This window comes from Physeter macrocephalus, chromosome 1 (assembly GCF_002837175.3).
Source record: "Physeter macrocephalus isolate SW-GA chromosome 1, ASM283717v5, whole genome shotgun sequence".
In the NCBI taxonomy this organism is placed as follows: Eukaryota; Metazoa; Chordata; class Mammalia; order Artiodactyla; family Physeteridae; genus Physeter; species Physeter macrocephalus.
In genome coordinates, this window is record NC_041214.2 from 61291273 (window position 1) to 61305861 (window position 14589).

Consider the following 14589-nt stretch of genomic DNA (forward strand, 5'->3'; position numbering starts at 1 on the left):
TAATTCTATTCCAATGCTAGAGGAAAAATGTGTTGATGCTCTGTTAGTTTCCAATGTGGTAACTTCCTAAGTGTTTTTTTTTTAGAGTAAGCTTGAAGATAAGTAATTTTTGCCTGCCACATTGACCTTAGCATCTAAGATACAACTTTTCTGTAATTGCAACTCTAACTGCCCTCCAATGGCGCTCAATCACTAATATCATTGTACTGCCATGATTAAAAATATGGTGTCTTAACTCGGCCAGCATGGATTCAAATCCTAATTCCAAGCAATATGTGGTTGTGTGACCTCGGGGAAGTTTCTTAACCTCCCTGTACTTTAGTTTTCTCATTTACCCTGGGGATAATAGTGCCTCTACATCATAGGGTTGGTACAAAGAAGATTTAAGGCAATTTTATACATAATATATATTCAATAAATATTTGATAAATGAATGAATCAAAGTATCATTATTATGCAATCTAACTTACTTCTGGTAAACTTATTTCCAAAGGACTGGCCTAAGTAAACAGTAGTGACTACCACTTAATAAGCTCCACTGCTGTTACCCAATAATTCATAAGCTTGCTGATAAAAAATCCTCTTTTCTTTCTTTTTTTTAATAGCAACACCTGATTCTAGGCAACTGCAGAGTGAGACTGAATATTTATTTCACTTTTTGGGTGGTTAAAAAAAAAAAAGATTATACATACCAAAAATGTAAGGGTGACCTTCAAAAATAAGACTGTAATATTACATTACATCCAAGATGCAATTAATTGTGTAGCTAAAATGAGAAAACTGAATTCTTCATCTTCATACAGACGAAAATGGACCACCAAACTACACTGTTTACCTTTTTGCCAATAAATTATTTCTCACTGCTACAATAAAGATGCTTTCACTTTTTACATTGTGTGTGTGTGTGTGTGTGTGTGTGTGTGCGCACGCGCAGACTGCTAAAACATAATAAGACTGCAACTTTCTATAACATTTCAAATGCAATAATACACACCATCGATGACACTATTTAACATCTAAATCACTTCTGCAGTTTATATTATGGCAAAAAAATTGTTTATCGTGGAATTAGCTTAAAATTCTAGGCATACATTACCAATCATATCAACCTTAATAACCCAACAAGATATAAGAAGCAGTACTTCCGTTTTATCTTTCACATATTAGTATGCTAGGTCAATATGAATTTTTTATCCAAGATTCAAACAACATAGCGACTTACTTTTTAAAAATTAAATTTAGGACTTATCAAAGACTTACATTTAAAAATAAAAACTGGGAGCATTACCAAGTTTTAAAGCCAAATATCAGCAATCACTTTTTGACAATATCTTGTGGAAGAGTAAATTGGTAAATTCATGAAAGCAGGAAAAGCTACAGCAACACAGAGCTGTTGAATTTATTCTATGCCATTATTACACTACTGTGAAAGATCAGAGAATTTGTTTTCAGGACCAAAACCTGACACAATTTTTTCCTGAGTTTACTCTGCATGTTTTGAAAATAATATTTTTACTCTCATAAGTATCTAGGTTAAAGCAAATAAGATATTACCGTAAGACTCACTGAAATATGAAAACTTTCAAGAAGCACAAACTATAAGCTCCTTTGAAATAAGTACTACTCAATTTTACAGTCACCTTGCCTAAGACAGGTGATACTAAAGGTAAAAACTCAAAGGAAGATACTGTGGTTAAAAAATGAAACAAAACAACAAAGAAAAAAGGAAAAAGCATGAATTTTGTTGAGTACAGAATGAGATACCATTAGGGAAGAACAGAATCCACTGAAAGTTAGTTTCTTCCACATCTGTATTCTGTTATAATGAATGTTGCTTGCAAAAGCAGGATAGTGACAAGGTCTCCAAAATGCTGTTATACAGAAATTTTGCTGTAATAGAAAATGATTCCTTTGCCATGTCCACATAGAAAACTACCCTGATTTTACAGACCTCTGAGAAAGAACAAACATCTTTCTACAATTTATATTAAACTTCTGAAAATAACTCCTTTTTATTCAAAGGCAGGGAACATGTCTCCTTTATTAATTTCTGTATTTCTGCCCCTAGTAGAGTGCTGGAGGCACTGTGCATGAATGCACTTACATTTGTTCATAAATTCAGCAAATAATTACTGAGTAGTTAACTTTGTGTCAGACACTACTGTATAAGTAGTGAGGTAAGGCACATGACAAATGAGGGCCCTGCTCAGGTAGCTTACAATCTAGTGAGGGAGACAGACATTTACCAAATAAACACAAATAATTAAGTTCCTCTTGTGATGATGCTACAAAGAATTACAGAGTATGGTGAAGATATAGTGGGAACTTACTCTAGTTTGGGGAAGGAGGGGTCAATGGTCAGAGAAGGTTCCCCTAAGAAATAACATTTAAACTGAGACTTGAAAATTAACTAGGAGTGGGCCAGACTTGGGAAGGGGAGGGGAAGCAGCCCAGGCAGGAGGATGTAACATGTACAAAGGTCAGGAAAGAGCTTTAGTAGGTAGTAAATGAAAAGCACGGTAAATGAGAAAGGCTGGGGTTAAGGATGGAGAGCTAGATAGGAGACAAGAGAAACTGTGAGCATTAAACAGAGTAGGAGGGTAACAGTATTTGAATATTTAAATGATTTTAAGTCTTTTTCTCATGCAAAATAAATAATCTAAGGGAACTGAGTCTTTATTCCACAATATTAAATATCTATAGTCAGAAGACCTGGATTATGCCTTGGTCTCACCAGTTACTAGCTACATGATCTTGCACTTAACCAATCTGAACTTCTTTATTCTCTTTGTAAACAGGCACTCAATTATTTTACCTACTGGGAAACACAATGATAACACAACAGTCCTGTTCTTACAGATCTTACATCCTTAAAGAAAAAAAGATCATGTATATGGGACACATCCTAAGCCCTATAAGAGATGAGGTCCAAAAGTTCACACGAGACTCCTGCAAAACCCAAAATGACAACAAATGTGGACATTGGTGAACTGCAAACTACTATAAAAATACAAGTGTACACATCATTCTGTGAGCCCTAAGTTATACAATGTGCAGAGCTCCAAAATGACCACAGTACTCCAGCATGTGACTGAAAGATGATAAATACAATAGAAACATTATCCCACCATTCAGTTACTCACCATTCGCCACTGGGGAAATATCAATACTATAATGAAGCTCAGAGATGAAGAGCAGTTGGTGTAGAATCGAACCAAGGACAAAAACTAACACTTACTAAACAAGTGCATTATATTAATTTTACTACTTTCCAAATTTTCCTGACTTTTGGTTCAAAAGTCACTCCACAACCTCCTAACTGCATGTCAAAAATAAGAACTCATTTCTCACTTCAACAAAAAGCAAATGCCTACACGGCCATATAGAAAATACTTTCACATTCTTGCTTTACCGTAACTGACTTATATTCAGTTTATGGTCTATTTAAGCTACCGCACCCTTCTAACACAGCACTGAGCCAGTTACCTCCACATAATTTTCCATTTGTTCAGTCGGTCTTCCTTCCTTGTCTACTGCATTACTTACTTATGGTACTAATTATTTTTTATTTTACTTCATTCTATAGTATCATACCTCTCTTTCATTTTAAGTCATATTAATTTCCAGACCATCTTAGTTTCAATCAAAGAGGAATGTAAGAGTATTTCTGATCCTATAAAGTGTTTTCGCATTCAAAAGTTAAACACACTGTGGATAATTTTAATAATTTCAGAGTACATTCAAAATGCTGCATATTTAAATGGTCAACTTATACAACAGTAAACCATGACTGATTACCTGCTATCAGTAGATACCCGATTTTTAGCTATAAACTTATCAGGAAGAGATCTTGATGTCAATGAACATACTCCTAAAATTCTACTAAAAAACTGTCTAATAATAATATATGTGAACTGTAATTATAATTGGTCACAACAATGGGTAAGACTTGAACAAGCACACTGCTTTCTGCTCAAAATAAAACACAAATGTCCATTTTTCCATTCTTTAATGTAAAATAAGGATGAATTAAAACTCGATGCTAAGAAAAATAAATATACGAGCGAGCCTGTACACAAATGTCCATTTTTCCATTCTTTAATGTAAAATAAGGATGAATTAAAACTCAGATGATGCTAAGAAAAATAAATATACGAGCCTGTTATTAATTACACACACACACAACACACACACGAGCCAAGAAAATGAGGGGAAGTAAATAAAAATCAACAAAAATGTGATGCTACCTCCAAGAAATGCAACGTATCTTTTCTAGTAATAAGCACCACTAGAAATAAACTCTCTCTTGCTGTTGTATTATTTGAAAAAGTGTAAAATACGTTTCGTGAAAGAATCCTAATCCCATTGTTCTCAGCTGAGTAAAAAAACAGAGTAAAGACTAAGGTAGGAAGGGAAAGGATTATCTTTCACCAGTAGGGATGAGCTGTATTATTACCTGACTTTCTCCTGTCCCATCAACTACCCTTTAAAATGGTAGCACAGTCCATCATTTAATATACCTCTAATAAAAGGAAAAAATAGGTAAGTTGAAACTGATTCTTCTTATTTTTCCAACAGATTACAGTGCGTGCTTTTCTTTTGCTGAGGAATTTCTCTCCAGCTCTTCACCTCACAGATGGCTTCTTAGAAATACCTAAAATTCATTACTTTGCAACTTCCTCCACCCTCTTCAAAAAAAAAAAACAAACTCCCTACTCCTTTCTGGTGCGGCAGCTCCGACGCAGAAGCTGGATTACAACTAGATTAGATTCAGACGATCTGTCCCTACGTGTGTGACCTTGGTCACGTAATTTATCCCCTCAGTTTCCTCATTAGCATCCAACTGTGAATGCTCTTTGAAAACAGTAAACAGTAAAACAGTAAATACATCTTAGGAATTACATCTTTATAGCGTTAAGCTTTTCTACTTAGGGCAAAATTACCTCCTTAGAGGGACCACAGCATGAAACTGGTACTGAATCCGTAGGTCTCTGTCAACATTTGACTCTTTCTTCTACAGTTCTCCTCTTCCCTCAAAGGGCATAACCCGAGTCACCTCAAAAGCAGACTCTAAGCGCCCCTTCCTTCCTCCACTCCTTCCCTCTCCTATTTCTAAAGCAGGGGGAAAACAGCAGCCTCATCTCCCCGCCCCAAGCCACACCTTCAGAGGACCCCACCCCAGGCACATCCGCCCTCTCCCTCCTCCGGGGGCACCAGAGGCCAACCTCGCCCTTCCCCTCCCGCCCCTACCTAGAGGAGACTTCCTGGAGGCGTTCAGGCCCGAGCAGGGCAGGCGGCATTTACAAACCCGCTTTACGCCACTCGCGTAGGGTAACCTCGCTTACGCCCATAGGGCCCCGTTCCCAGCCCCGTCCGCTCCGCCTGCCAGAACCAAGCCCGAGTGCCTCAGCCACGACCCCCGTGTGACCCCAGAGCTCTTCTGCTCCGCGCGGGACTACGGTGACTGGGACAGAACAGCCACACCTTACCGGCAACTGAGACACTGACTTCACTTGCCACCTTTGGAGCCCTCTTCAACTCCCAGATCAATTCACTCCGGCGACGCCGGAAGGACCCGAGAGGAACCAGGCGTTGTCCGGAATCCTGCCCAGCCGGAGTCACGCAGAGGCCTATGGGGACTCGTAGTCCCACTCGCTGGCGTTGTCGGCAATTCCTGCACATGCAAGACTACAATTCCCGTCAAGCCATGCGGTGGAGCCTTAGGCGATGGGTGGGAACACTTTTAGCCAATAGTAAGAGAGTTCCCTGTCTGTGCGGGAGGAGGTGAGAAAAAGAGAGAGGGTGCACGGAAAGAAGAAGAAGGGAGGGGTCAGCTCTCACCTGCGCCAATCAGGATGCAGGGTCGGCCCGGCAGGCAACTCACCCATTGTGGGGGCGGGCTAGCGGAGCCGAGGAAGGAAGGAGGGCGGGGGGAGAACTCCAAGTGGGGAACGTGGGGCGGCCGAGCTCCGCGGGCGGAGAGGAAGCCGCGGGAGAATAGCCAGGGTGGAGGGAGGGCGCGGTATGAGGATGCACCCTGGCTGGAGGAGCAGTTTCCCCGAAAGCGGCCAAGCACCAGGCACACCAAGCGGCGAGACCTGCGGCTCGGGCAGGGATAGGCTGAGCCTGGGCTCCTCGCGGAGGTGCCCGGAGGGGGCGGGAGGCTGCTCTAGGTGTCAGGCCACTGAGTGAAGGGAGAGGGGTCCCCGGGGAAGGGAAGCGGCAGAGCAGCTGCAGAAGTGCGGGGAACGCGAAGGTACCAGGGCAGCAGCTTCCCGCCGCCTTCCGCCAGGGCAGCAGCCGGAACAGCAGGGGGAGGAGCAACAGCTGCCGAATTCGCCAACTAGAGGAGGGGGAGGCGGAGCTTAGGTCCCTGTAGCAGCCGAAGGCGCAGCCTGGACTGTAGTTTCCCGGGAGAGAGGAGAGCAGGGACAGGAGAAGAGCGCAGTCCTCGGAGCCTCTACTCCAGCATCCCGCCAGGGGTTGCAGGTGTGTGGGAGGTAAGCGTGGGTGCCTCTTTGGGCGTCTCCTCGGCCCGGGAGAAAGCGTCTTCCAATAGGAATTTTATCAAGGCACAGCTAAAAAGAGTCTCTGACTCGGGTTAGGGAACTGGTGCAAACCCTTTTAGGTGAAAGATGAACGTTTTTGGAGTTTGCGGGGGATTGAAAAGCAAAAGGTGGCTTGACTCAGGGTATAAAGGGCGTGGTTAGTGTTTTTGGTTTGAGTTGTACCATTAAAACTATTCTGGGAAATTTTAATATTGAGGAAACTGCTAATTGAGGACAAGGTGGATGATATTTAGATAGGTGCGTAGCTGGTAAAAAACAAAAATTTTGTCACAGATAGAGAATTACTTCAGAACTGTTTCACTAGGAAAATAACTTAGCATTCTTCTTTACTGTCTATCCTTCACGTTGTTTTATCAGATTGCCCTACTACCGACTTGTTTTCCAGGGTGGTTATACTGCAGGTTCCTAGAATTGAAAGAGATCTCGATTAAAGAAGGAAATACAGTCAGGAATAATCACGATGACTGAACCTATCAGAAGTATAACTTTTGCCAGCAATAATGTAAAAATGTTTTTTAATAGAGACACTTCGCTTTCCTTCCAGTGGCTTTAAACTATCGGAACAAAGACTAGGACTCAGCCTACAGTGGGAACGTATGGTGTACTTCACTGCTGCTCCTTATTCTCTCATTTGTGTCTAGTAATATTTGTACATTTTGAAAAACAAAAGTACAAGAAAAGCTGTGCAAGGATCTTTTCTGTTTAGATAGTGTATGCTAAATGATTTCCCTTAGTATGTGTTATTATGGGCTCAGACTTAACAGATGTAATAGTGTCATAAAATAATAGTTTATTCTTAGTATTAAACCATGTGTGATTTCTTTGAGTGTAATTAAACACCAATAGGTGAAAATATGTTTTAATACTAAGATGAAAGTCGCATCTACCTTTGTGTAACTATGACAAAATTACAGCCTTTTTTTAAAGAAAAAAACTGAAAAGCTATTTGCCTAGTTCATTTTCTTTTTGTCACAGAGGTTCTCCAGATTACATGGCTTTTAATCATAGTAGCATATTGCAACACATTTTGCTCTGAAATGCTTTCCTTGCGACAGTTGTATATTTCAGAGTCTGCCTGAATACTTTAATCTGGGTGTTTTTTTTTTTTTTTTTGAACTAGGGTCAATAAAATGGAGTAATTACCTTATATTGTTTGTTTGTTTTGTTTTGTTTTCATGGTTTGCTGATTTACTTATGATTTGGGGATTTTATTTCTGTAATACACACAAAATTCCTTTTTGAAAAGAAATGGCTAGAAAGAATTCTCTTCATAGCTTCAAGTTCAATCCTACTGAGTGCTACTACTGATAAGCCTAAGTGACTTATCAATGTATATACTCCAACACTCCCTCCCATACTTTCACCCACTAGAGGAATATATAGGGGGACAGATCTTAGAAAAACAGCTGCTTTTCGATTGTCCTCAAGTAGATCAGGTAAGTATTAGAAACAGCAAAGACCTTAGAAGAAAGAAAAAGCAACAGTAGCCACTAAATTTAGCAGCCATGGTAAGGATGGGATTTTATCTTTGCTACATCACAGGAGAGTCTGTTAATCCACATAGCTGATATGACCCTGTGAAAATGATTTTAGGGGGAAAAATGGGTACTAGGGTATAGTTAGTTAGGCTTCGAAAAGATTGTGTTTGCCCTTGTTATTTCTGATTAAATAGATCATCCTGAATCAGAGTCTCAGATTCTCTCTCAGGCTCTGCTACTGATTCATTTTGTGAAATTGAATACTTGCTGTCACTGGGTCGTTTCCCCCATGTAATAATAATATACTGGTAATGAAGTTCTTTCAGGGCTTTTATCAGAAGATCTTTTTGAAAGGGCTTGATTGGGAATCAGTTAATAATCAAGTAAGTGAGATAGAAAATAAATACCAAAACAGTCGAAATTCAGATGTACTTTGAATCCCAACTATTTATAGGTCTTCTGCTTTGAAGTATCGAAAAGGATAGAATCTCATTAGGAATGAATGAGTCTGCGGTATTAAAGTACTGGATTTTTCACCTGTTTCCAAGATATGGATCTTTTTTATTGTGTCAGTGAAAGAGATTGGCTTCCTATAACATTTGAGAGTAAGAAAACCATGTTTTGATAAGGAAGAAAATCATTGGCAGTATGTGGCACTTAAGTATTTGTTACCTTGAACTCTTGACACATTTTAAATTGGTGTTCACATTAAATCGCAGATAATCTGAAGACTTCTTGTACATTACTGGTGTTGAAAATGTTCATCATATGACAGTTTATAATTTTATGTGAAGTACTACCTAGGTTAAAAGCATATTATTCTGTGCTTGATTTTTACTCTTTGCGTATGGCTATCAGAGTATGCTTGTGATGAGAAAGAAGAAAATCAATGGAGTGCAGAATGTCTCTCAGGTGGAAGATGCTCATGAAATTAGTGTTCTTTATCTGATAGACTTGGTTAATTTCAAATTACAATATACTTTGGATTTTTTAAAAATTTATAAATCTAACTCTAAGCCTATTGAGTAAAAATAATTGAGTGGCATGGGTTTCTCTTTCTAACAGGAGGATTCACTGATGCATGCAGTACAAAAGAGCAAGACGTAAAGGTTCAAGATCAAATGGTTTTTGGGGGGCGGCAGTGAGGGAGAGGTGGCGTACAAGGGGGCATAGATATGAAGAAGCCTGTTTGAGACACATACCCTTAGCAAGAATGAAAGAGATTTGATCTTTTTTTTTTGTTGAATGCCTATAAGTGATTTCATGACCTGTTTTCCCAGTTATTAATTTCTAGAGGCTTATACCCATAGTGGGAGACAGTACTTTCCTACATTGTCATTTTAACTGGAGTCAGACTGACATTAATTCATTAGGTTTTGAATAATTATGGGTTACTGAAGCAAAGTGAAAAGGATCCTGCATGTATACATTCACTTCTAAGTGAAACTTAATATTATTTGGATATAATATTAAAAAGTGAAAACTGAGGTTTTCCCCCTTAATAGCAAAGGTACTTGAACCAGACACTAAAGATGAGCAGGACCCTCCCCTCCCAGCCCCTGCTGCCCTTTAAAGTCGTCTCTTAAGGTAAAACAGTGCTTTGGGGAGCAAGATTGTTACACAAAGGTAAAGATTTGTTTCTGTCTTATTTTCAATCTTATGTCTAATGTTTTCAGAATTTAGTCCTCAAAGTTTGGATCAGTATGTTTTAAGTAACAATTATTAGTTCCTAGAGACTATGCTTCTTTCCTATTTCCTATTTGTTCTCAGCACCTTATATAATGCTCAGCATAAAGAACTTGCCCTATAACCTTACTGAATTAGAAGTGGGGACCAATACTTCTTTAATGTATGCATTGATACATCTTGCACTTTGACAAACGAGAGTCAGTTGCCCTCACAGAATAAGTACTATACATTAGGCCTTCTGAGAATGTCCTTGGGCTGGTTAGCCTTTGCAAAAGTGTTACTTGAGCCCAATTTGATTCAGACTATGTGGGCTGCAAAGACTTACCTACGACTTCATGTGCCAACATTTCTAAATTCTTCCCGAGACAGGCAATTATAGGTAAGGAAAAGGGCTCTCCCACCAGTGGTACTCAAGGTCTGCATTCTACAGCCAAGGAAGCCTGTGGCTCACCACTGTTTATTTCAAGTAAGATACCTTTGTAGAAGCTTATCTAGTAAAAGCATACTTTATTCTATAAAAATTGAATTTGCTCTTCCATTTTTCTAATATTTCTTTAAAAAAAAAGAGTTAGACTCATTGTATTTAAGCACATGTGGAATTTGGCATTTATTCCAGAAACAAATTAATCTGATTAATGTTAGAATTCAAATGTGATTTTTCTTTTATTATTATAAGACCTGGAGAATTCTAGTTAACTGTAGATAGTTCTTTAGTAGTAAATTTAATAATAGCAGATATTTTAACTATCATTTGTTTGCTTTTTAATATGCCTTAACTAGCATGCTGATGATACACTTTGGCTTAGAATTGATGTTTGATTAATCTTCTTCATGGTTTGTTGGCGTTACTCTTAATGCTTAGCATAGTGCCTTGTATAGAGTTAGCTGAGTTCCTGTCTTCTTCACCAGATGCTTAGTATCTGCAGAATTAAGACTGAGTTTCATTTGGTATTTACTTTGAGAGCCTTACACATAATAGTTTTTTTTTGTTTTGTTTTTTTTTTGTTTTTTGTTTTTTGTGGTATGCGGGCCTCTCACTGCTGTGGCCTCTCCCTGCGGAGCACAGGCTCCGGACGCGCAGGCTCAGCGGCCATGGCTCACGGGCCCAGCTGCTCCGCAGCACGTGGGATCCTCCCGGACCTGGGCACGAACCCGTGTGCCCTGCATCGGCAGGCGGACTCTCAACCACCGCGCCACCAGGGAAGCCCCACATAATAGTTTAACAGTAACAGTTATAGTTGACAACCTGTAAAGAAGCATCATTTTACATTTTTCACAAGTACACCTAGAAAAATGAATTTTTTTAAACATTTCTTTTAGCACTAAGTTCAGCCCTCTGCCCACAACAGAGCTAAATTTAGGTATATTGAGCTAAATATAAATATCACTGTATTTTGTTGGATTTCTGAATGGAGTAAACATTGCTATTAACTACCACCTTGCATGTGTGTATACTTTAAATATAAATTTATTAAGTCAATGCCATTTGAAATTTGTGTGGTCTCTCCTTGTCTCTAGAACCTTGCTGACTTAAAGATGTACTTTTAAGTAACATTCCGTACTTTGTGTATGTACACACACTTTATGACTTTTTTTCTTGACACATAGAAAGAGACTTAGAGAAAAGTATATAAACGTAACATGAGGCTTTATCTTAACTAAAACTTAACTGCTCTTGAATGTTCTGTTTTCAGTGAAATGGTTACAATGGGAGACCTTATTCAGGCTTATTAAATCTAAATTATTCAGGTATTTGTCATCTTTGAGCCAGCATGGGGAAGAGATGAGTTCTGAGATTTGGCATTGACAGTACTCAGTGCTGGCCTTCCGTACAGCATAGCTGATGAAGTGTGCATGAGACCTCCAGCTCTAGCCAGTGCTTCAAGGCCCCCTTCTGGTTCAGCCTAGGAGCCTTCTGAGCGCACAGCTCATAATTTAGTGTGAGAAGAATAGGCAGATGGAATTTACTTGGATTTAATAACCTCATTTGCCTAAGTGTATTGTTTTTCCCAGATATACCGAAGTTCCCAGTAACAGTAACTCAAGTGTCAGAAAGTGATTTCTATTGCACAATCTAGCAATTTAGTGAGTACCTGTCAACCTGTAGTCTATTTTCCCCTTAGTGTCTTAGCTTCTTTTGAATGGACCCGAAAGAGCTCACCAAGATACTTTTGATATTTTGTCCATATTGGGTTGCTTCTGCCATTTTCTTGATAGCCTGAATTTTGTTCTGAACCTAAGTTTTATTTGAGGTCTTTTAATCCTATGTAACTTGAAGAGTTAATTTTATTGTTTTTTCACCTTTTAGTAGTATGCTATAAATACTGTATTATGATGTATAATTTTTGCCATTCACTTGACTTTAAATCAATTATCAGAGCATTTAATTGCTGTGTACTTCACAAAGCAATTTAAAATCATTGAAGCAATTAATGTTTTTTAGATACATTCAGGCTTCCAGTTAAGAAACCTTCACAAAGTATCCTAAATCTCTTGTTCTATGTCTAAGGCAGGTTAAATTGTATTTATACCATACATCATTTGACATATAATACTGGATGAAATTTGTACAATACCAGTATTCTGACAACTATGTAACAATGGTATAATTTTGGTCCTTGCTAAGTCGGGGAACTTTTAAAAATTATATTGTGAGGTATTGAGCACAAGGCACGTTAACTAAGTCAAAGCCAGAAAAGTAACTTTTTCTGTATTTCAAAGTTTTTGATTTGTTCTTTTAAAAATAAAATGTCAATAACAAAATTATGAAGACCTAATAATAACTATTCATTTTTAATATAACAGCAGATTTAGTTAATAATTATTAACATGAAATTAAACATTTTGAAAGAGAAAGAAATCCTATTGTCCAAGGTTATCTTAAAAGCCAATTTTTACTCACATTATGTGGCCCAAAAGTAACTGACAATTTAAAAAGTAGTTTTCAAGTATGTATCAATTAGAAATGCTTTCAGCTGCAAGTTTTATGTACAGTGACATAAAATAATAGGGATTTATTTTTTCCAGGACAAGAAGTCTAGAGGAAAGCGGTTGTGTCCTTTTTGTTTAGAGGCTTAATGTTGTCAGGGTGTTGTCCTCACAAAACCTTGTGCCTGATGCAAGATGGATGCTTCTGCAGATCGAGACATCGTATTCTAGTTCAGGGCAGGAAGAATGAGGAAAGGCTTGTGCCTATTGAGTCTTTCTCTTTTAATCAGGAAGTAAAAGCTTTCCCAGTGACCTCTAGCAAATGTCGACTGTGGACTTACTGGCTCATGGCATGTAGCTGTCCCTATTTTTAAGGGATGTTGAGATATCAAGGACTTTGGGCCTTGGTGGTGGATGAAGCAGGGGAACAGTGGTTTGAGTGTGATTTGGGGGTAACCAGTCAATAGCTTCAGCCATAGTCTGATAATTAAAACCATGCTAACTTTAAATTGTATTCCTTCTCATTCTGACTGATGTTTATGTTTCCTGTTTGTTCATTTGTTTGTTTGTTTTCTCCAGGTTAGAAAACTCTAACCTTCTTACACCAAGTTTTCACTTCTGTGACTACCAAATTTCAAGTCTCTGGGCAAAGGCATTTCTCAGAGACTGACGGCATCTGTAGTTAAAAGACCCTGTAGCCCATACCACATATAATACTTGTCCTGTACTTTTCATTACAGATGTATTCAGTAACACTTGAAAGGACAATTCTGTTTTAAATCTGCTTTGAGCCTCAAGGTATCAAAGTATCTTCTTATAGACTGAATTAAAAATATGGGTATAATGTAAATGAAAAAACAATTGAATATTAAAAAAATCTTAAAACAAATGCTATCTGCCCAAAAGAGCCAAAAAGCCATTGTTTCATAGAAAGGGGAACTCATTCTAAAAAATTTTAATCCTGGAAAATGGTGTTATTACCCATTTCTAAAATGTGAAAAATATTATCAACATCTATACCTTGATTACTACCTAAATTATTACTCATTCTTAGAATAATACATCACGGACTTATAGTTTTGATAAATTAGGATTCCTTGAGATAGGAAAGTCTGAGAAAATTGAAACTGAGAAAATGGAAACAAATATTTTTTCTACTTAAAACTCATAATCAAAGATGTTGACCATAGAACCTTGGCTATACAGCAGTTGTCTGCATTTCCATATCAACATCTTTATTGTCCAGTTTTTACATTTCTATTATGTGAACTTAGATGAATGACTTTATAGAGGCAAAACTCTCCAGAGATACTCATGTAAATTTCTAAACTACTATAATCTGTAGCATGGGGTTGGGTGTTACAGAGAGATACAACAAAATATTGCGATATATAAAATCACATACTCCTTGGCATAAGCTTTTGTCAATATAGTTATATGTCACAAGACATATATATATAAACAAGGATATATGATTTAGGATGATGGTATTACAACAGTTACTATGGTAGATGTCCAGAAGCAGAAGAAATTGAAGCAGAAGAAATTGATCTATGTGGTAATCAGGGAAGGCTTTGAGAAGGAAGTAGGCCAGTGTGGTGTGCTGGTAAGAGCAGGGGACCACAACCTATGGCTTATGGCACACTACCTTTTTTTGTAAATCAGATTTCTTAGAACACAGCTATGCGCATTCATTTACATATTGTTAAGACTGCTTTCTTGCTACAACAGCGGAGTTGAGTCACTGTGGCAAAGCCCATGTGGCCCACAAACTTAAAATATTTCCTATCTGGCCCTTTAAAAAAAAAGTTTGTCAACCACTGGTTCAGAACGTGGTTTCTGTTGTCATACAAAACTGGGTTCAAATTTGGCTTTGTAATCTGTAACTTGACTCCAGGGATGTTTATACTGATATATGGAGATTT

The 14589-nt window shown here is 38.2% G+C and overlaps 2 protein-coding genes across 5 annotated transcripts in view; one reads left to right on the plus strand and one right to left on the minus strand.

Moving 5' to 3' along the window:
* PDCD10 (programmed cell death 10) overlaps positions 1 to 5640 on the minus strand; it is a 72199-nt gene extending 66559 nt beyond the window's left edge. The window contains exon 1 of one of the 3 annotated variants that reach the window (XM_055083028.1): positions 5490 to 5640. The gene's annotated coding sequence lies outside the window, so the exon portion shown is untranslated. Of the gene's footprint in view, positions 1 to 4943; positions 5099 to 5489 lie in introns of those variants that run through there. The other 2 variants (XM_055083053.1, XM_024124332.3) reach the window with 2 other exon arrangements.
* Positions 5641 to 6401: 761 nt separating this feature from the next.
* The window catches only part of SERPINI1 (serpin family I member 1), a 77255-nt gene continuing 69067 nt past the window's right edge, over positions 6402 to 14589 (plus strand). Inside the window, exon 1 of one of the 2 annotated variants that reach the window (XM_024124325.2) lies at positions 6402 to 6500. The gene's annotated coding sequence lies outside the window, so the exon portion shown is untranslated. The remainder of the gene's footprint in view (positions 6501 to 14589) is intronic. The other variant, XM_028482711.2, reaches the window with a different exon arrangement.